Source organism: Macrobrachium rosenbergii, chromosome 23, assembly GCF_040412425.1.
Source record: "Macrobrachium rosenbergii isolate ZJJX-2024 chromosome 23, ASM4041242v1, whole genome shotgun sequence".
Classification (NCBI taxonomy): domain Eukaryota; kingdom Metazoa; phylum Arthropoda; class Malacostraca; order Decapoda; family Palaemonidae; genus Macrobrachium; species Macrobrachium rosenbergii.
Window position 1 is genome coordinate 43,336,969 of NC_089763.1, and position 22,500 is coordinate 43,359,468.

At 34.7% G+C, this 22,500-nt stretch overlaps 1 pseudogene; it reads left to right on the forward strand.

Annotated features, from left to right (window-relative positions):
* Positions 1–22,500, forward strand: part of LOC136851567 (relaxin receptor 2-like) — a 352,585-nt pseudogene that overhangs the window by 300,554 nt on the left and 29,531 nt on the right.

Consider the following 22,500-nt stretch of genomic DNA (forward strand, 5'->3'; position numbering starts at 1 on the left):
GAACATATGTTACTACTGTTCAGTTGAACTGTTCGAATACAGGACGTGATTAATACCTGGAGAATCGTGTTCAATTTTAGCCAGAACTGACATCATCACTTTCAGTGATCAGTTTAAATTATGACTGAGTCAAGTTCTAGGAGGGTTTCACTGGAGGTAATCCCACTCCCCGAAGGGATAGAACCATACTTTGGGTATTCTTTCTCAGTGGAAGTATTCTACAGGCATTCTTTCCCAGATGAGACATTCAACAGACATTCTTTCTCAGTGGAACTATTTTTTAGGTATTCTCTCTCTCACTCTGTGAAACCATTCTACAATATGCTCTCTCAGCAGAAGTATTCTACAATTATTGTCTATCAGCAGAACTCTTCTACAGTTATTGTTTCTCAGCAGAACTATTCTACAATTATTGTCTCAGCGGAACTACTCTACAATTATTGTCTCAGCAGAACTATTCTACAGTTATTGTCTCAGCAGAACTATTCTACAGTTATTATCTCTCAGCAGAACTATTCTACAGTTATTCTCTCTCAGCAGAACAATTCTACAGTTATTGTCTCTCAGCAGAACTATTCTGCAATTATTGTCTCTCAGCAGAACTATTCTGCAATTATTGTCTCTCAGCAGAACTATTCTACAGTTATTGTCTCTCAGTGGTACCATTCTATTACCATTCTCTCCCAGTGGAACCATTCTACAAATATTCACACTCAGCAGAACCATTTTATAGATATTGTTTCCCAACGGAACCATTCTACAAATATTCACACTCAACAGAACCATTTTATAAATATTGTTTCCCAACGGAACCATTCTACAAATATTCTCAGTGAAGCCATTATAAATGTGTTCTCTTGCAGTAGAGCAATTCTACTGGTACTCTCTTTCAATGTAAACAAATAATCTCGCTGGAACCATTTTAAATATACTCTCTTGTAGTGGAACCATTCTATAAGTACCTTCTCAGTGGAACCATTCTACAGGTATATTCTCTCATTAAAACGACTCTCTGTAGAGAATTATTTAGATAACCTACCTTGTCAGTTCTTCATTGTTCTGTTCTGTGCTGTAGTACCGTTACTAAACTCCTTTCCTTCCAGGTTGTTAAAGATTGCATTCCCCATGCCTTTCATGATGCAAGTCCTATAAACTTATGCCATCTTGAACGCACACTTGGTGTGTAATATCATTTGCATGGTTATGCTAATGAACCCATTATTAGTTGACTTCAGTCTCACCACGTTGGATTTTTGGGCCTCTTTATGACCCTTTGCTGTCCCTAACCAGACTCTTACGTGTCTTGCAAATTTCAGGAATGATCATGGAACCTTCTTTCTTTGTTCGTTCCTTTCTTTCTTCCTTTAAATCTTCAGCTGAAAACCCTTATGGACAGAGTCAACCAGCCATAAACCCAAGGTGGCTTCAAAGAGAAATCAGACTGCAGAGAAAGTTACAGGAGAAGGTGATAGATAAAAATAAATCTGAGGGAATAGAAAATAAAACCAATACATCTGAAATTCAGGAGATGTCATCAGAGAGCAAGAAAGAATTTGCTCCTCGCATAAACATTTGGAGATCAGAAGATTCCACAGCTGCACTGGGCAAACTGTTCCGCATTTTATTTGTAGCCAAAATAGAACTCCTAGCAAACAGCCAAGAGCGTGGGGCGTTCATCAGTGTTCACTGATTAAAAGATAATTTTAATATGACGTTTCACTGTGTCGTCGGAATAATTGCATCGTTGTTTCATCGGAATCTCGGTGATGTGAGAAATGACGTCAAAGGGATGAAATGACATAATATTTTGGTTTCAGTGTCTAATATACAAAGAATTTACTGTTTCACGCAGATGCTCAGAGTTGCTGTCTCAGCGTCCGTAAGTAACCAAATCTGATGGAGAAAAAAGATTGGGGGATGAAAAAAGAAGACTGTAACCCATACTGCTAATAGGTTGGAGGATGTAAGAATCAATGAGTACTGACGCAGTGAGAGAATAAATTGAATTAAATAAATAGTGCTCCGAACATCCGACTCTATAGGGGGATAGTGCCGTCAGTGCACCTCATGCGGTGCACTGTAGGCATTACTTAAGGTTCTTTGCAGCGTCCCTTCGGCCCTAGTTGCAACCATTTTCATTCCTTTTACTGTACCTCTGCTCATATTCTCTCTGTTATATCTATCTTTCCACCCTCTCCTATCAGTTGTTTCTTAGTGCAACGGCTAGGTTTTCTTCCTGTTACACCTCCAAATCTTTCTACTCTCAATTTCCCTTTCAGCGCTGAATGACCTCATAGGTCCCCAGCGCTTGGCCTTAGGCCTAAATTCTATCTTCCATCTCTGAACATCCGACAATTCTGTATGTGCAGTGTGGAAACCGTTCTGGTAACCGGGCCAATGTTATGAGGCCTCCTGAGATTCCTTAAGCTAATGAATCATCAGTCCTCTTCAGCTTATACTATTTTGATCATTTTTAGCCAATCTTTTATATACGGCATCCACGTAACACCTGGCAAATAGCCTCCTCCCATATATTTCATTTGTTTGTGGAAGTGAGTAGTCTTCTGGTTGTGCAAGTTAGTTGTAGTTGTTCAATGGAATCATGTCCTTGCTTCTGTTGTCTCTGGTCTCTGTGAGATTCCTACTTTTAAAGGGTGGAATCTCCCCTCCTTCCATCAGTGTTAGACCTTGTCCTTTTCTCCTCAAACCATTCTTATTTGATCTTTTTTCGACCTGGACGAGATCTGACGGCTATTGGGTGCCGTTGAGATAGGCATCCACATAAAAAAAAAAAGACATCTTTATAACAGCCGATGATCTCCCTGGGTACTCATGTCTCTCTGTTGCCCATTGCCGCTTGCTTACATCAAGACAGTTTAAGGCCTGTTGAGAGTGTATTTTAAAGGATTTCTTTATTACTGTACGAAGGTTTTTTTTCTGTCAGTTTCATTAACCGATTTTTTATTACTGTACGAAGCAGTTTTTTTACAATGCAAGAATGTTTTTATTTGTAAAGAAGGAAGTTTTTGGTACAAGCATGAATATGTTTAAGAAAAAAAAAAGGTCAAACAAACAAGGATGTGTGTTTTGCAGAGAAAATGAGTGAGTTAATAAACAAGAGTGTGTTGTCTTTCACAAAGTAGGATTTTCTTTTTACAAAGCATGACTCTTTTACAAAGGATTTTCTTTTTACAAAGATGAATCAGTTTATAAAGCAGGATTATTTTTTTACAAAGAATGAATCATTTTATAAAACAGGATTTTATTTTAACACAGCATGAATCATTTGATAAAACAGGATTTTCTTTTTACAAAGCGTGATCTTTTTATAAAGCAGGATTTTCTTTTTACACAGCATGGATCTTTTTATAAAGCAGGATTCTTTTATTTTTGTTTTGTTTTCAAGGCAGTTTTTTCCTCAGTGTGGGGTAGTTAATCCTACGTCAATCCCTCCTCTTTTATCCGGTTTTGGGACCGAGTGTTGCACAACAAATTTAGTAGAATTACCTTAAAAAAAATAAAGCGAAGACACAGACACACATCGCCTCCACACGGCCGTATATCCTCCTCAGCCGATATTGCTCCCAGATCCTAAACATAATCCTCAAGAGATCCTTGGAAAGAGATTAATGCCTCTTATCGAATCCGCAGAGAACAGATGTTGGCTCCTGTCTCTCTCTCTCTCTCTCTCTCTCTCTCTCTCTCTCTCTCTCTCTCTCTCTCTCTCTCTCTCTCTCTCTCTCTCTCTGTACAAGAGGATTTCGTCGAATGAGCTCGGATGTAATTTTGTTTCTGAGAAGGGATTTACTGAGACTTTTGATGTCATCTTCCAGTCGATTTTTATTTTTCTCAGTCAATACCTTTTTCCGCTGGATTCTTCAAAGGTGGGCGGGCGATTTAAAAAGGCAAATTAAGATGTGGTCGCTTAGATATTTCTGTAAAGGGGAAATAAGGTGTAGGTAAAATTGACTTTTTCTTTATATATATATATATATATATATATATATATATTTTTTTTTTTATATATATATATATATATATATATATTTTTTTTTTTTTTTGCTGTGGTAAAAGAGCCCTTTCAGCAATGTGTAACAATAATAACTTATGAAAAATATCGTTCGTGAGTCAGAGAGAGAGAGATCTTAGAAGTCTTCGCCCGATCAAAAACACGAAAACATTTCCATAAAACAATTTGGCCTGCTTTAGAATTCAAATGAATTGGAAAAGCAAATAAAATACAACGAAAACAACTCCCCAGTAAATGGAAAAGAAGATATTGCTGTGAGAACATCCAAAAAAGGTCATAGTCGAAGTATAAAGTCAAAATTGACAAGTGTATTCTTACGTGGCAGAAAACTTTCCACGTGTTGTACCAAGATTAGTTCTTATGCAGAAAGAGAAGACAAAGATAAAAATTGGTTGCAGAGAATTTGCTTTTCAAAGAAGTTCTTATGAAGTGTCCAATCCCTCTTAGCCCTCTGGGGAGGTATAGCCACGGGACTGGAAACATCATTTGGAAAAGTAGTTCCTAAATTGAAACACCCCGCACGGGGGGTGTTAGTTCCGTCAGTGCACCTCACCCGGTGCAATGTAGGCATTACTTAAGGTTCTTTGCAGCGTCCCTTCGGCCCCAGCTGCAACCTCTTTTATTCCTTTAACTGTACCTCAGTTCATGTTCTCGTTCTTCCATCTTGCTATCCACCCTCTTCTAACAGTTGTTTCAGTGCAACTGCGAGGTTTTCCTCCTGTTGCATCTTTCAAACTTTTCACTCTCAATTGCCCTTTCAGTGCTGAATGACCTCATAGGTTCCAGCGCTTGGCCTTGGGCCGAAATTCTATATTCTGTATTCTAAATTGAAACAGATCGTGTGAGCATGTCGCGAGCAACAGTTCGCCATAATGCGCAAGGAGAAGATGAAGTAAAGTGATGATTGCTTTTAATTAGACTGGCCTTCTGCCAGCACCAGCCCTTGCTTTAAGACGGTCCTAATTTGGGTAAGATGGTGAAGAAAATGAAAGAATGCTGGTATGGACCTCTGAAATCGTCCAACCAACCGAAACGGAGGGTTGGTGAGTGAGTGCGGAAGCTTAAGTAAAGGCGACGTATGCGTCTTCTCCAATAGAACGTATCCCTGCCCCCCCACACCCCACCCAAGGGGTCTGGAACGCAAGAGAAGGTTGTGGGAAGTGTATCTGATCCCGCTGAATTCGAAATCAGTTTATGCTGCCGAGAGACAATAAAAAGACATTTAAGCAAAGTGGCTGAAAAGTGGAGGAAGTGGTTGCTTCGGCATCTGAAGAGATAGGGAAAAGAAAGGAATATCTTAACTCTGACGAAGGAGAGAGAGAGAGAGAGAGAGAGATTACGCAGAGTGGAGAAGAAACCAACGTCTCAAAAGCTTTTGTTGTGTGGGGGAGCAAGGAAAACAATAAAGGTCAAGAAAAGAAGAAGAAGAAAAAATAAGTCTTCCGCATCAGAATAGGATTTTCATGACAAGAATTCTCGGGGAAAAGCCTTCGCCTCCTAAGGAAAGCATATTTGCACAAACGTGGAATACCATTTCCACTTTTATGACTTTCCTTTTGTTTTTTGTCATCTTGACCTTATCGAAGACAGATTTAGGTCGATAATCTCCCGTTTAGACCTCGACGACACTACTGACCTGTATAAAATGAAAGCTTGGTAATGTCATTTGATCACTGATTATAGAAAAAATTATTTTTAGGAAACATACCTTTTTTCCTTTCAGGGTAGAGGCAGTACTTTTACGACAGATAGAAAGCTAGATGGACAGACAGATTAACAGATAGAAAGTCTTAGTTTTCTCTCAATTACAGCTTGAATAAATCATATGGCTTCGGTGTCCGTAACTGTATAGATAGCACAATCCTGCAAATACCTATACTGTTTCATATACATACATGTACAGTACATGTACGTAGACAGACAGACATACAAACATATACACTGTACACACACACATTTATATATATATATATATATATATATATATATATATATATATATATATGTGTGTGTGTGTGTGTGTGTGTGTGTGTGTGTATGCATTTATCCCCAAAAGAATTCACGCTCGCAAATACCGCAAATCCAGCAGGAAAACCATGACCCAGTTCTGTCATGGCCGCACAGAAAAAAAAAAAAGAGAGATAAAGGACAGGAGGAGTGAGTGCTGTCCTGATGACTGTCAGAATCTCTGTACCGAAAATAAAATATGCTGGCTAACGCCAATCCGGATAAACGTGTCGTAGTTGCATGAATAATGCGATTAAAATATGTAGAGATCACGCTGAATCCTTCCTCTCTTTGAATATTCCCCCTCGTGCATTATATCGGTGCTGCTCAAATCTTCCAAATAACTCCTTGTGTAATTCAGCTTCCTCCCGCGTAGCGGGGTAATGCCGTCAGTGCACCTCATGTGATGCACTGTAAGCATTACTTAAGGTTCTTTGCGGCGTCCCTTGGCCCCCTAGCTGCAACCCCTTTCATTCCTTTGACTGTACCTCCGTTCATATTTTCTTCCATCTTACTTCCCACCCTCTCCTAACAGTTGATTCATAGTACAACTGCTAGGTTTTCCTCCTGTTACACCTTTCAAACCTAAACTCGCAGTTTCCCTCTCAGCGCTGAATGACTTCATGGGTCCCAGCGCTTGGCCTTGGGCCTAAATCCTATATTCTGCTCTATTCAGCTGTCGTTACAGTGTGCTGTGGTCAGGTACCTGGGCGTATACGAATTTTAGGCTTTATGCAGTGATGTCTATTTATAGTTTAAAGTCTGAAAGGGAAATTAAATGATTGGCGAACCTTGCAACAGACTTGAGGAGTCCTGCCAAAGCGGTATTTATTTATTTATTACCTTATTAATTTATTTGTTCTTTTCTAGTAACTGCTCTCTTTCTGTGTTTCCTGTTACCTTCTGTTACTTCTTTCTAATGAACAGCATATTCTTTGGAAGCTTGAATTTCATGTCAGTGGCCCCTGTGAGCTTGTTCCATGTAAATAGGGCTCACCTTCTGAATACTAGTAATGATAATATTGGGTTTCAGTTTACCACACGGAGTTATGCTAATGACGAGGTGAAAGTTGGATGACAATCCTGAAAGCGAGTGCTACTGAAACTCGCAGTGCTGAAAAGCGAGTGCTACTGAAACTTGCAGTGCTGAAAAGAGAGTACTACTGAAACTCGCGATGCTGAAAAGCGAGTGCTACTGGAACTCGCAATGCTGAAAAGCGAGTGCTAATGGAACTCATGATGCTGAAATGCGAGTGCTGTTGAAACTCGCGATGGTGACGAGCGAGTGGTACTGAAACTCGCGATGGTGACCAGCGAGTGCTACTGAAACTCACAATGCTGAAAAGCGAGTGCTACTGAAACTCGCAACGCTGAAAAGCGAGTGCTACTGAAACTCGCGATGCTGAAAACCGAGTGCTACAGAAACCCGCAACGCTGAAAAGCGAGTGCTACTGGAACTCGCAATGGTGACAAGCGAGTTGCCATTCATTTATGCGAACCCAATCATTCATGAACTAAATTTAGCCTCGTCAGCAGATCTGTTACCGCATTAATGCTGGCGTGATTTTACCGCCTCGCCTCGCCTCGCCTCGTCCTCGGTTATCCAGTTTGCGAGACGGAAGCGCAATTTGAATTCGCGTGATGATTAAGAAGGGCGATTAATATGCGGGAACTATCTGCACTCCGGGATCGTTATACCTGTGAGAGTCAGGTGGCTGGAAGAGTTTGGTTTAATCTGAAAATGTACCTTTACTGTTTTTGCGCTTACTTTGGTGGCGTTCAGGCCTCCTTATGACCCATTGCTGCTCAGACCAGACTAATTTTTTTTGTTTTATCTTAGTCTTTGAATCGACGCCTGGTCCTAATGATGGTGAGACTAATGCCATTAACCGTTGCAAGTCCTCTTTCTCTCTCTAAAATATATATATATATATATATATATATATATATATATATATATGTGTATATATATATATATATATATATATGTGTGTATGTATGTGTATATATGTATATATATATGAAATTTTTATCACACCGTGATTTATATACAGTCATGAAGCGACAAATGTCGTTTAATATCCAGTTCACGCTACTTCGGGAGTATCCCGATGAAATTATCACCGAAGGGAATTTTTCAAGTGATAAGTGGATCGGACCCGGCGGTACCGATCCATTTATCACTAAAAAATCCTTTCGGTGATAATTCCCCATCGGAGATACTCCGGAAGTAGCGTGAATTGATATTAAACGACATTTGTCGCTTCAATGATTATATATATATATATATATATATATATATATATATATATATATATATATATATATATATATATATATATATATATATGTGTGTGTGTGTGTGTGTATGTATGTATATATATAATATAAATGTGTTTATATATAAATATGTATACTGTATATAATATATATATGTATATGTGTGTGTGTGAAGCGGATAATATTGTTAAAGTCTTCCGCACAAAGGGCTCAGTTCCGATTCAGATTCAGCAGTTAAAATATAACACCACCGTGACCGATGTATTCATTCTCTTGAGTCACCCCTGTAAGAAAAATCCAGGTTAACGTTAATATATGAATACACACACACACACACATACATATATATATATATATATATATATATATATATATATATATATATATATATATATATATATATATATATATATATATATAAATATACGCGCGTACACGTCTTTGTTCATAAGCTGTACAGTGTACTTGACACAATTCAGTCAAGTTCAACTCCTGAGATTGGAGTGATTTGATTTACCCGTGTAAATTTAGGAAATGAAATCGGTCGATGGTCTCTCTTCCTCGTTCCATGGAAAGGAACAGAACATGGCGAGCAATCCGGTGAGATACTTACAGATTTCAAAAATCTGTCCGCCCTCAGATCTTAAAAACTAATGAGGCTAGAGGGCTGCAAATTGGAATGTTGATCTTCCACCCTCCAATCATCAAACATACCAAATTGCAGCCCTCTAGCCTCAGCAGTTTTTTTTTATTGTATCTAATGATGCCAAATTGCAGCCTTCAACCCCAAGTAGTTTTTATTTTATTTAAGGTTAAAGTTAGCTATGATCATGCATCTGGCAAAGATATAGGACAGGCCACCACTGGGCCGTGGTTAAAGTTTCATGGGCCGAGGCTCATACAGCATTATACCGAGACCACCGAAAGATAGATCTATTTTCGGTGGCCTTGATTATAGGCCGTACAGAAAACTCGATTGCGCCGAAGAAACTTCGGCGCATTTATTACTTGTGCTTTTTTTTATGTTTTCCTCCGTTGATTCGTATTCGTAGTATATACAGATACAGCTCTTGGTGTTATTATTATAGATTTTTTTATCAATTTCTTTTTTTTTATAATTTCAAATGGTGCTTTATGCAAATACTGATCAGAATCATCTACGTATCCTACTGTATAGTATGTGATTATACAGTTAATTAGCATAAATCATATGCGGTATAGTTATCGACTTCTTTGCTATTATTTTACATTTAAGATTTGTTAGTGGCTTTTTGTCGCTTCAAAACTCTTGGTTTTGGAACAGCCACCTATTATGAATGCTGCTCACTCTCATTAAGTTCATAGCCTAACCTAAGCCTACGTGTGCTCACAAATAAATGCAAAGTTATTCCGTGTGAATAATTATTAATAGTGAACGATTATGAATAGTGAATGATTTTTAATACACGGACGAAGACCAGACAAAAAAAAAAAAAGTTGATAAAATGATGACGCTTGGGCGATTTCCATCTAACGCCACAGTTTCATTATCCCTTATGAATAATTATTCACTGTTGATATCAGTCCTGACATCCTGGGGGATTATGTACTATACCGATATGGAAAACAGGAAGTGTGCGGATTGCATTTGCTTGTTTCAGCTCTGCTTGGTGCATGCGTCAGTAGGATTTAATTATGGCTTGAATTCTTAAATACATATGCGTTCATACATAAATACCTGAATGGCTGTATGTGCACGTACGCAAACATGCCGATGCAAACACCATATGTATATATACACACATATATATATATATATATATATATATATATATATATATATATATATATATATATATATATATATATATATATATTAATCATAAATAACTGTACGTCGTTTTTTCTCAACCAGGCAGCAGTCTGAATCCCACTGGTAACGCGAGACTATTAATTATCTGTGGTTGTAAGTTATTCCCAAGTTATAGTGAATTATATATTAAACGATATTTGTGGCTTAATATTTTTTTACATAAAAATGCCACGGTGTATTTTACAAATATGCATATTACATGTGTATGCATATATATATATATATATATATATATATATATATATATATATATATATATATATATATATATATATATATATATATATATATATAGAGAGAGAGAGAGAGAGAGAGAGAGAGAGAGAGAGAGAGATCAGTCTTTTCTAGCAAACTCCAGACAGTGGAACAAAGGTTACAAAAACTCTTTTTAACAGACATCTAAGCTTTGCGGGGAATATAACCATTGTAATGCATACGACGGTCATTATATTTGGATGAAATCTTCAAGTGAGAAACTGCTGTGTAAGATTAACTCAGGTACTTGGATGAAACAAGGCGAGGCGAAGGACATTAATCCGGATTTCCGATAATCTTCAGTTTCTCTCTTAAATCTCCTCCGAACATCTTTGGCAGAATGAGGTCAGGAGCGCAAGGTCTGGGATTAAATTAATATTTTCCATTGTTAGATGTGTTAATGGAGATTCGGTAATGTTGCTGGACACAATATTTTTATGTCGTGTAATTATACTACTATGGGACCAATCATTCCTATGTGATTTTCCACTTGGGTGCACGAAAAGACCATTATTCTTTTGGCTAGTTCTATTTGAGTATTTGTATTATTTTCTCCTGAGATTTAATTCCTTACTGATTTTGTTTTTGTATTGTAGCACTTTATTCTCTCATTGCAGCCCTGACGCTTGTGCCCGAACATTGCATGTGCCGGATCAACACGAGACTTCATTGCCCAAGGGCCGGTCTAGAGAATGTGCCCCAAAATCTCGATCCGGACATGACGGCGTTGTAAGTCTTTTCGATGTCGCTGTGACATTAAGAAACCTTTGTAAAGATCAATTGTGAAGTATATCTGAATTCATTAACATTTCTGAAGCATTTCTTATAGTATGATGTGTTTCTTAGATTATAAAGGATCTGCAGTTGAGAAGCACTGCTAAAATTAAGAAATTCGTAGGTTAAACAGCATTTTTGAAATTAAGAAACGTACCAAAAATTTAACAAATATTTGTGAAGTCTATGAAAAGCTTAGTATTGTTTTTTGTATTAAAAAATATCTGATATTAAGAAGTATTTTTAAAATGCAAAGCTATATACTATTGACTGGAAATTTGTAGGTATTATTGATTAAAATTCATAGGTATTCCAGATTAAAAATTCGCAGGTATTCTTGATTCAAATTCATAGGTATTCAATATTAAAAAGCATTTTAAGAACTAAGAAGCATCCCTTTCACTGAAATGTATGTTTGATAATTCGGAGTGTTTCTAAATTTAAAAAGTTAGATAAGGAGTTGACTTTTTAAATTAAAACATTTCAGAATTAACAACCATTTCTTAGATTAAAAAGAAAGATCACAGGAACAGAGACACATTTATTTAATTGAAAAGAATTTCAAAAATAGAAAACTTTTCCAAGAAACAAATCTGAAATTTGTGAAATCAAGACTTTTTGCAATATTAAGAATTACAAAGATATATTAGTATTCCAGAACGCGAAATCATGAAATATTTCTGTTTGCTTTCATCAGGTAATAATAATAATAATAATAATAATAATAATAATAATAATAATAATAATAATACAAGCAGTAGCAGGATAATAATGGTCCCTTTTGTAATTTATTCTGAAAGTCCTGAAGTCTGCCTCCTTTTGTTTAAATGCTGAGAAAATGATCTTATGAACAGTTAAAGAAAAATACCTAATTATCTGTGTTCTGGGAAAAGACTATATCCTTGGATGCTGAATTGTAATCCTTCATGATTTTTCGTGTGATTCTTCTGCCTGTTGCCCGTTTCCATTGGCCTCATTCTAGAACCTTGGTAATGTAGTGAAGATGTAAATTTCTCTCTCTCTCTCTCTCTCTCTCTCTCTCTCTCTCTCTCTCTCTCTCTCTCTCTCTCTCTCTCTCTCTCTCTCCTTGGATGCTTGATTGTAATCCTTCATAATTTTTAATATGATTCTTTTGCCTGTTGCTCGTTTCCATTAGCCTCATTCTAGAACCTTGGTAATGTAGTGAAAATTTAAATTTCTCTCTCTCTCTCTCTCTCTCTCTCTCTCTCTCTCTCTCTCTCTCTCTCTCTCTCTCTCTCTCTCTCTCTCTCTCTAGCTACAGTATCTCTTCATCTCATCCTGTATGTAATATATATATATATATATATATATATATATATATATATATATATATATATATATATATATATATATATATAATGTGTGTGTGTGTGTGTGTACACTCATGTAAATGTTACCAGGAAAATTCATCATACCTTGTGGACGTAAGCAGTGAATATAGCACATGTTAATGAAAAAATATACATGTGTGTTGTTTCTTTAAGGGCCCACATGCCAATGTGTATACCTACATAATAAAACAGACTCCACGTACGGAGTATGAACTGAAATAAAAATGTCAGTAGAAGAAAAACGGGCAAAACTTAATTTTGCCGTTCATTTATCAACTGCTCAACAGTAGTACCCTATAACAGCATACCTTTGCAACGGCTCTCTCCACCCTCTTCGCTTTGCTTCCCTGCCCTCTCCTCCCTTCCAGGCCGCTGTCAGCCGCCAGGTTTTCCCTTTCCCAGATATTTGATATCTTAATTTCCTCGTTTCAGATTACTCACGAACAATAGTCTGGTGCTGGAAAAGAATTCTTTCGCCAAATATCGGAAGCTAAAGCTGCTGTGAGTATTGACCCCCACCCCCCTTACCTTCTGTGTTGGTTGTGGACAGAGAAGAAGAAGAAATCGTTTGAGTGGTGTTCCATTTTGGTTGTTTACGTATGTGTGTGTCTCTTTTTTTTTTGTAGTTTATTTTTAACGTCTCATTAGTGTTGTTTTGTTGTGAAGCTTACTCGAGAAAGAGAGAGAGAGATTATATTTTCTTGGTTATGTAACTAACAGTGTGGCATTATTTATGCGTTAATGGCTTCTCCTTCGCATATATTGAGTCGCCGTCCACTCAGAGAGATAGAGAGAGCAGCAAATATTTTCTTGGTCATGTAACTGTTAACGTATCTTCTTTTTTTGTGTGCGCCGAATAACCTGTTGTGTTTTGAGGTGCAGTTCTTTACAGCATTGTTCATATAAGTATTTCCAGGCTCATTTCATGAAGCTCACGAGTGAACATTTCATGTTTGTCCAAGATCTGATCTCGCAGACAGGCGTCTGGGACGGTGGATTTCATTAAATATCTGAAGCATTGTCTGAAGCCATCAGGCGTAACGTTTATGTTCATGATTCTCTATGCCGCTTAATTGATTAGGAAAGATTGTTCGTGAATTCTCTAAGGAAACTATCGACTTAATAAACTCTAAATAAAAATCTTATCAATTCAAGAATTAAAATCAGACAACTGCTACCATTTTGGAGACTTCCTTAGATAATTTACTTGTTACCAACAAAACTTCGAATACGGCAAACTGGAATATATTTGATGGTTGACATCAATATTTCAAGTGTATTATATAATTTCAAAAGTAGTTTTATTATTGCAATTTGATGAAAATCTAATATGGATATATATACATATATATATATATATTATATATATATATATATATATATATATATATATATATATATATGTATGTATGTATATATATATATATATATATATATATATATATATATATATATATATATATATATATATATATATATATATATATATATGTATGTATATATGTATATATATATATATTATATATATTATATATGCTATATATATATATGTGTATGTATTTGTATTTATATATATATAATATGTATATAAATATACTGTATATATGTGTATATATATTTATATTTATATATATATATATATAATGTATATAAATATATATACATATATATATATATATATATACATATATATATATGTATATGTATAAATATAGAAATGTATGTATATATATATATATACTATATATATATATGTATATATAAATATATGTATAAATATATATATGTATTTATATATATATATAAATACATATCTAATTGATTCTTCTAACAGAAGAATCAATATATCATCTCTTACACATATAATTGTTTACCTCTCCATATTCTGACAGCTAACAAAAAAGTTTATTTTTTCATTCAGTCATCTAGGCGGAGCCGGATTAACCGAGATGCCTGAAGGAGTCTTCACAGGGTTGAATAACCTGACAAAGCTGTGAGTAGAGAGTCACATTTGCCTCCGGTCGCTTTTTAATCACCGTTTTATTTATGTTTCCTTTCTTATGTTATACCTGAAATCCAGTCAAAATGTTATTAAACATGTCCTTTTCCTGGACAGTTATGTTTTTACTGTTTAATGTTTTGTTTAAATTTTATTTCTGTTGTTATACCTAAAATCCAGTCAAATGTCATTAAGTGTTTGCATTTTATGGAGAATGATGTTTTATTGTTTAATGTTTTATTACATTTTATCTCTGATGTTATACCTAATACCCAGTCAAATGTTAGTAAGTATTTTCATTTCACGGCGAATTGTGTTTTCATTGTTTAATGTTTTATTCACATTTTATTTTTGATATACCTAAATTACAGTCAAAATGTTATTAAGTATTTTTTTTTTATTTCACGGAGAATTATGTCTTAATTGCATAGAGTAATTGAGTTTCCTAGTCAGTTGCTTCATTTTGTAGATGATTCTACTTATACTTTCACTTTTTTGTAGCTTACAACGGGTAAGTGAAAGGTGCCATAGAAATTAGAATTTACCGATTCTTATTGATATATATATATGTATATATATACACGTATATACAGTATATAGATATATATATACATATATATATATATATGTATATATATATATATATTCAAACCATATAAAAGATTCAAAACATAAAAGATATTTTATGATTTAATTATAAGTGAACACCACAGATAAATAAGAGTACCGAGCTTTTTTGCTTTTAGTCTCTCAATGTAGGGATACAAATGAGAAATTTTAGAAGGATGGTACAAATTAAACAAAAAGAAAAAATCGCTGAATGATTAATATTCAAATGATATAAAGAACAGGTAATCCATACTAATCGCCATAATCCGGCATTAAACTTAAGTCCAGCAATCTTATAATTAAAAATTTATTGATAAGTATAGAAAGTATTTAAATTTATACATGTTTTGTTTGAGTGTTTCTATGGTTACCTTTCTATAATTCTGGGTGTACTTTGTTTCAGCTTAGAACTGGATTATCCCAGATTATTGTGGATTATCTCTTTACATAACACTTTCGGACATATATAACCATCTGGTGTTTCTTTATATTTTTGTGTATTTTTTGACCAATCATCTCAACTGTCATATTTGTACCCATAAAATGCTTGAATAAATTTGAAAGCATGTGGTACTGAACATCTGCCTGTTATTTTCCTGTGGTATTCGCTTACTGGTATATTGCCGAATACAGTTAGCCTCTAAAAACTCTACGGTTATGTACTCCATATTTGATTTACTTCTAGAACGTCTTAAATGTTAATCATTTACTAAAATCATACTAATTTCCGTTCAAAATGTACCCAGATGATAACATTTTGATAAAACCGTGGTTTGGAAAACATTTACTTGATTAGGTGCCACAGTTTACAAAGTTATTCTTAATATATTTCCGTTAAAACATTTTAAGAGGTTTTGTCCATAATCGGCAGTGTACAGTTCTTATTCTTGATACTTTCCGATGAAAGCATTTATTAGTCATTTCTCTTCTCCATGTCCTTTCACTTAACCAACCCCTTTGTTTAGTTCCTGTTTCAGTGGACACGTAATTTACAGTTTTCCGAAGCAATATTGTCTTCGAAGTTGTTATTCTCGTCTTCCCCGTAGGGGGAGAGTGCCGTCAGTGCACCTCACGCCGTGCACTGTAGGCATATACTTAAGGTTATTTGCAGAGTCCCTTCGGCCCCCAGTTGCAACCCCCTTCATTCCTTTGTACTGTACCTCCTCCATTCATATTCTGCTTCTTCCGTCTTGCTATCCACCCTCTCCTAACAGTTGTTTCTTAGTGCAACTGCGAGGTTTTCCTTCTGTTACACCTTTCAAACCTCTCTACTCTCAATTTCCCTATCATCGCTGAATGACCTCGTAGGTCCCGGCGCTGGCCTTTGGCCGAAATTCTAGAATCCATTCCATTATCCTCATCTTCATCCACTTCACCAGTTGACGATCCAGTTACTTCTCGTCAAATATTTTTTTATTTTATTTTAATTTGCAGATTCCTGACGCACAATCTCCTTCGGGAGCTGAGACCTGAGTCCTTAGAGAACTTGGCGTCTCTCAAACACATCGATCTGACGGACAACCGCTTCACCGATTTCGACGGCATTTTGACCTCCCTGCCCTCCTTAGATACAGTGTGAGTACATATATATACATATATATATATATATATATATATATACACTGCATTTATTTATCACTCTTTATTTATCATTATTATTATTATTATTATTATTATTATTATTTGTGAGTATGTATATGTGTGTATATATATATATATATATATATATATATATATATATATATATATATATATATATATATATATATATATATATATGTGTGTGTGTTACAGTCAACACATATAATCAGTCATTACGCGCAATGACTGAAATTTCAGTCATCACGTAATGCACTTTAGGGACATTTGATCCCCAGGAGCTAGTACTAAACACGGCGAAATACATTTGACCCCAGGGACTAGTACTAAACCCGGCGAAACAGTGCAGGTGACTCACTGTTTCGCCGTGTTTAGTACTAGCTCCTGGGGGATCAAATGTCCCTAAGTGCATTACGCGTGATGACTGAAATTTCAGTCATTACGCGTAATGACTGATTACGCATGTTGACTGTAACATAAATATATAATATATATATGATATATACTATATATATATACAGTATGTATATTTATATATATATATATGTATATATAATTTATATATGTATTATATATGTTATATGTATATACTGCCTTTCTTTATCGCCTTCAGTGTTATTATTATTATTATTATTATTATTATTATTATTATTATTATTATTATTATTATTATTATTATTGTTATTGTATCCATACTGTCAAAAATAACGGTGATATAAGTGGGACGAGAAGGCAAATCCCGTCCCAAGGACGTTACGTACCGCCCCGAGGATCGTACTAGGGTACTGTATTTCCACTTTCGGTATTTTTAAATTTACCAGTGGAGAGAGAGTAGAACCATGTTTAAACTTAGAGTTCATTACTATGTTGTGCCACACAATTATATATATACAGTATATATTTATGCTTTCATATATATATTATGCATATATATCTATACATTTTTATATATACATATATACACATACATACATACATACATTTATGCATACGTGTATATACACATATGTACATAAATATATGCAGTAAAAATATATATATAGTCCTATATATGTATATATATATAATATATAAATTATATATATACTTTCATATATATATTATACATATGTATACTTATATATACACATACATAATGCATTTAGTTTTGAATTTCTCAAAACCAAATACATTAGTGCCCAGCATCAAATTCAAAGTTGAGTGGGAAAAAGACAAGAAAATTCCTTTTTCCTGATGTTTTAATGATTAGAGACATGACAGAATACAAATGTACCATATACTGAAAACCAACTTTTTCATTTACATACATACACTATTTTATTTATCATGACATATCTATCAAGATCGGCGTAGCCAGCAATTTATTCTTAAGAGCCCTACGGATTTACCCGGATTTCCTAGAAAAGGAATTTGAACTAATCCGTAGGCAGCAGCTGTCATCTTTGAAATACCCTGACCATATAATTGAGAAGGCGATCCATTAAACCAACACAATATTCTATCGTCCCCCGCAAAACAAGATTAGAGAGACGCCCAACAATAAAATTAAAATCCCACACTGGACAGGATTAAGACGTCGACACGGACTCTTGGAACTTCTAACCCTTTTGCTTTAACCTACCCAGATACCTTGGCCAAATCCCTGATTAACGTCCAACAAAAGCCAGTCCCCAAAGACACGGAGGTATATGAAATACCTTGCCTCGACTGTGACAAATCGTATATCGGTTTTACTGGTAAATCACTCCCCCAGAGTTTAATACAACATAAAATGTTCAGTACGGTATGGCCAACAGAGCTCAGCCATTTTTAACCATATAAATAACCATAACCACAGGATAAACTGGAATGTGTCTCGTATAATTTATAGCAGCAAATGTCGGTTCAAAATCCATAGATGGTGGAATCAGCCCTGATTAAACAAAGAAATACGATGAATCTATCAAAAGGATTATGGGACTCAGATATTATTGATAAAATCTTCCTCCAGCCAGCGATTAAGAAGATTATGACGCTTTCAATTGGAGTGACGTAACGGGTGACCTCTGGAATTCTTTGTATACATACCGCCTGTATGTAATCCTTACTTCATTCATATACTTGCCAGTAGAGGGAGACAGTTTGGTCTCTGAAATATAGCAATAACTTTCTACCTTTTGGCGTTTTTATATCCTTCTATATATATTATAAGTTATATTATATTCATATAACATATGTTTATTTTAAATATAATATAAATGAAACGTATAATATATATATATATATATATATATATATATATATATATATATATATATATATATATGTTACATTGTGTTTTATTTGTAATAGTATTTGTGTTGTTCAGAATAAACAACCGTTCATATTGAACAAGTGTAAAGTCAATATCCTACAAAGCAAGCTGCTATACATATACAACAGAGGAAAAGAAGAAACCCAGAGAAAAAATATAGACACAAACAGATGAATGTAAAGTCATGTAATAGTAGTTGGAATTAAGAAAAAATAAAAAGGCCGGGAAAAATACAAAAATTGAACGATAAATATATGATGTGGCATAAGATATAAGATCATATGAGATAAAGTTTTTCTTGCTTGTGTTTGTAAATTAAGACCTGATTGATTATTATCAAAATAAGAATACAAATATAAACTTTCAAATCTCTCTCTCTCTCTCTCTCTCTCTATCTCTCTATATATATCTCTCTATCTCTATATATATCTCTATCTCTCTCTCCTGTTCTTCTTCTTATTTGTTCTTCTAAACATAGCCAAGATGTATTTGTGTCTCTTTCTGTCTCTCTCTCTGAAAAAATAAACAAGATGGGCATATGCTCTCTCTATTGAACAAGTCTCTCTCTCTATCCTCTCTCTCTCTCTCTCTCTCTCTCTAAAAATAGAGGAAAAGAAGAAACTTCTTTCTTTCTCTCTCTCTTTGATCTAAAAATAAAGAAGAAACAGGTGAATGTAAAGTCATCTCTGAATAGTAGTTGGAATTAAGAAAAATAAAAAGATGTATATGGAATCTAAAAATAACAAAGACTTGAACGAATCAAATCCTCCATCGACTGATCTCTCTCTCTCAAAAGATAAGATATAAGATCAATTAGGAGCAAAATAAAGTTTTTCTCTCTCTCTCTCTCTCTCTCTTTGTAAAAAACGACCTGATTGATTATTATCAAAATAATTAAAATACAAATATAAACTCTCTCTCTCTCTCTCTCTCTCTCTCTCTCTCTCTCTCTCTCTCTCTCTCTCTCTCTCTCTCTCCTAAAAATAGCCAAGATGTATATGAGCCTTCTCTCTTTCTCTCTCTCTCTCTGATCTAAAATAAACAAGATGGGCATATGCTCTCTCTCTCTCTCTCTCTCTCTCTCTCTCTCTCTCTCTCTCTCTCTCTCTCTCTCTCTAAAAATAGCCAAGATGTATATGAGCCTTCTCTCTTTCTCTCTCTCTCTCTGATCTAAAAATAACCAAGATGGGCATATGCTCTCTCTCTCTCTCTCTCTCTCTCTCTCTCTCTCTCTCTCTCTCTCTCTCTCTCTCTCTCTAAAAATAGCCAAGATGTATATGAGCCTTCTCTCATTCTCTCTCTCTGATCTAAAAATAACCAAGATGGGCATATGCTCTCTCTCTCTCTCTCTCTCTCTCTCTCTCTCTCTCTCTCTCTCTCTCTCTCTCTCTCTCTCTCTCTCTCTAAAATAGCCAAGATGTATATAACCTCTCTTTTGATATTAAAAATAATCAAGAAACCTCTTGTATCTTCTCTCTAAATTGCTCTGCTAGTACTCTCTCAATTATGTAATAAAAATGTCGATAAGATGTATATAGTTCTCTCTAATCACACAAAAAAGAGAAATATTTTTGTCTCTCTCTCTCTCTTTATCGACTCCTCTCTCAAGACTCTCTGCCTAAAAATAGAAAAAAAAAACTTTCTCTTTCTATTTTAGAAAAAAAACCAAGATGCCTATTTTAGGAAAAAAAAAACTCTCTCTCTCTTTTAGAAAAAAAACTCTCTCTATTTTAGAAAAAGAAAAAACCTTGACTATTTTAGAAAAAACTTTGCCTATTTTAGAAAAAAAGAAAAAATCTTGCATATTTTAGAAAAATGAAAACTCTGCTTATTTTAGAAAAAGAAAAACCTCTGCTCTCTTTAAAAAAAAGAAAAACCTTGCCTATTTTAGAAAAAGAAAAACCTTTAATATATTTTAGAAAAAGAAAAATATATTTTCATATATATTTTAGAAAAAAAAAAAAAAAGCTTGAATTTACTCTCTTGTCTATTTTAGTGTGTCATGCATGATTCCTGTATTAAAAAGTCTCAAAGATTGTCGTTTATTTTACGTTTCACCATTTAATGACTTCGCTTGCCAATTGGAGAAAGAACCCAAGATTGATTCCATGGTTCAATGATGTGATAATAGTCATTGTTCGTGCCAAACGAACTGAGCACTGGTTAACATGGCGACTTGGATATCATCAAACGGTCACCTAGTTCGACGGGTGAGATGATGGGATGTTATTCAGCCTCACCTCTAGTACCGACTGGTTAGAGTAACAGAAGATTGATTCACGTCCGTCGCTGGTTCGACCCCACGGGACTGGTATTATTATCAATTAAAAATTCCTTCGGTAACATATGGTTCATATATTATTTTTTTTTTTTTTAGCTTTCTGATTGTTATGAATTCACGGTGATGTGATAAATAGTCATAATAGGTTAAGTGACAAACGTTAGAATATGGCAGTGGGTGGATATCATCTTTGTGCACCTGAGTTCGAGCGGGTAAGATGATGGGATTTATTCATTATTTTCTTGAAGATCCGACTGGTTAGTTTTTCACTGTAGATTCCTCGTCCGTCGCTGGTTTTCCCCATGGAAGGTCTTATCAATTAAAAATTCCCCTTCGGTAACATATATGAAAATATATTATTTCCGAGGGAGTGAATTGGATATTAAAGGACGTTTGTAGCTTTCTGATTGTATATGAATCAAAGAGGTGATGAAATAAATAGTCATATATATATATATATATATATAAGCGCATATATATCAACATGGCAGAGGTGGGTGGATATCATCTCCAAATATGATTCGATGATATGGGAGATGTTATTCACTATACCTCTCTTGTGGCCGACTGGTTTAACGAAATTTCCTGATTCCTTTCGCTGGTTCGAGAATGGACTTTTATCAATTAAAATTCCCCTTCGGTAACATAACAGAAAATATATTATTTCCGATATAATATATTAAATTTATATTTCTGATTGTATATAATCATGATGTGATAAATATCATATCTCATTCGTTGCAAACGCACAGGTCAGGCAGAGGTGGGTGGATAATCTGCAAGAACAAAACAAGATTACGGGTGAGATGATAATCTTATTAACCTCTCTTGTGGGTAGGTTAGAGTGTCACTGTGCAGTTTGTCTTTTGCAGCATTCTGTAGGCTGTACCCCTAAAGATATATTTTTCAGCATCCCGTCTTAAGCTTTGTAGCTTTCTGATTGTATATGAATCACTGATGTGATAAATAGCCTTTTACTTCTCATCCATTATATATCTATATTTCTTCCCCAAGCTGTAAAACTGCTATATATACTGTCTAACTTATGAAGTGGATTTCTCCTTAGATTTATTTCACACTTTTTCTCTTAATATGCCTTCTCCCAACACACATATATATATATATTATATATATGTATATATATATATATATATATATATATATATATA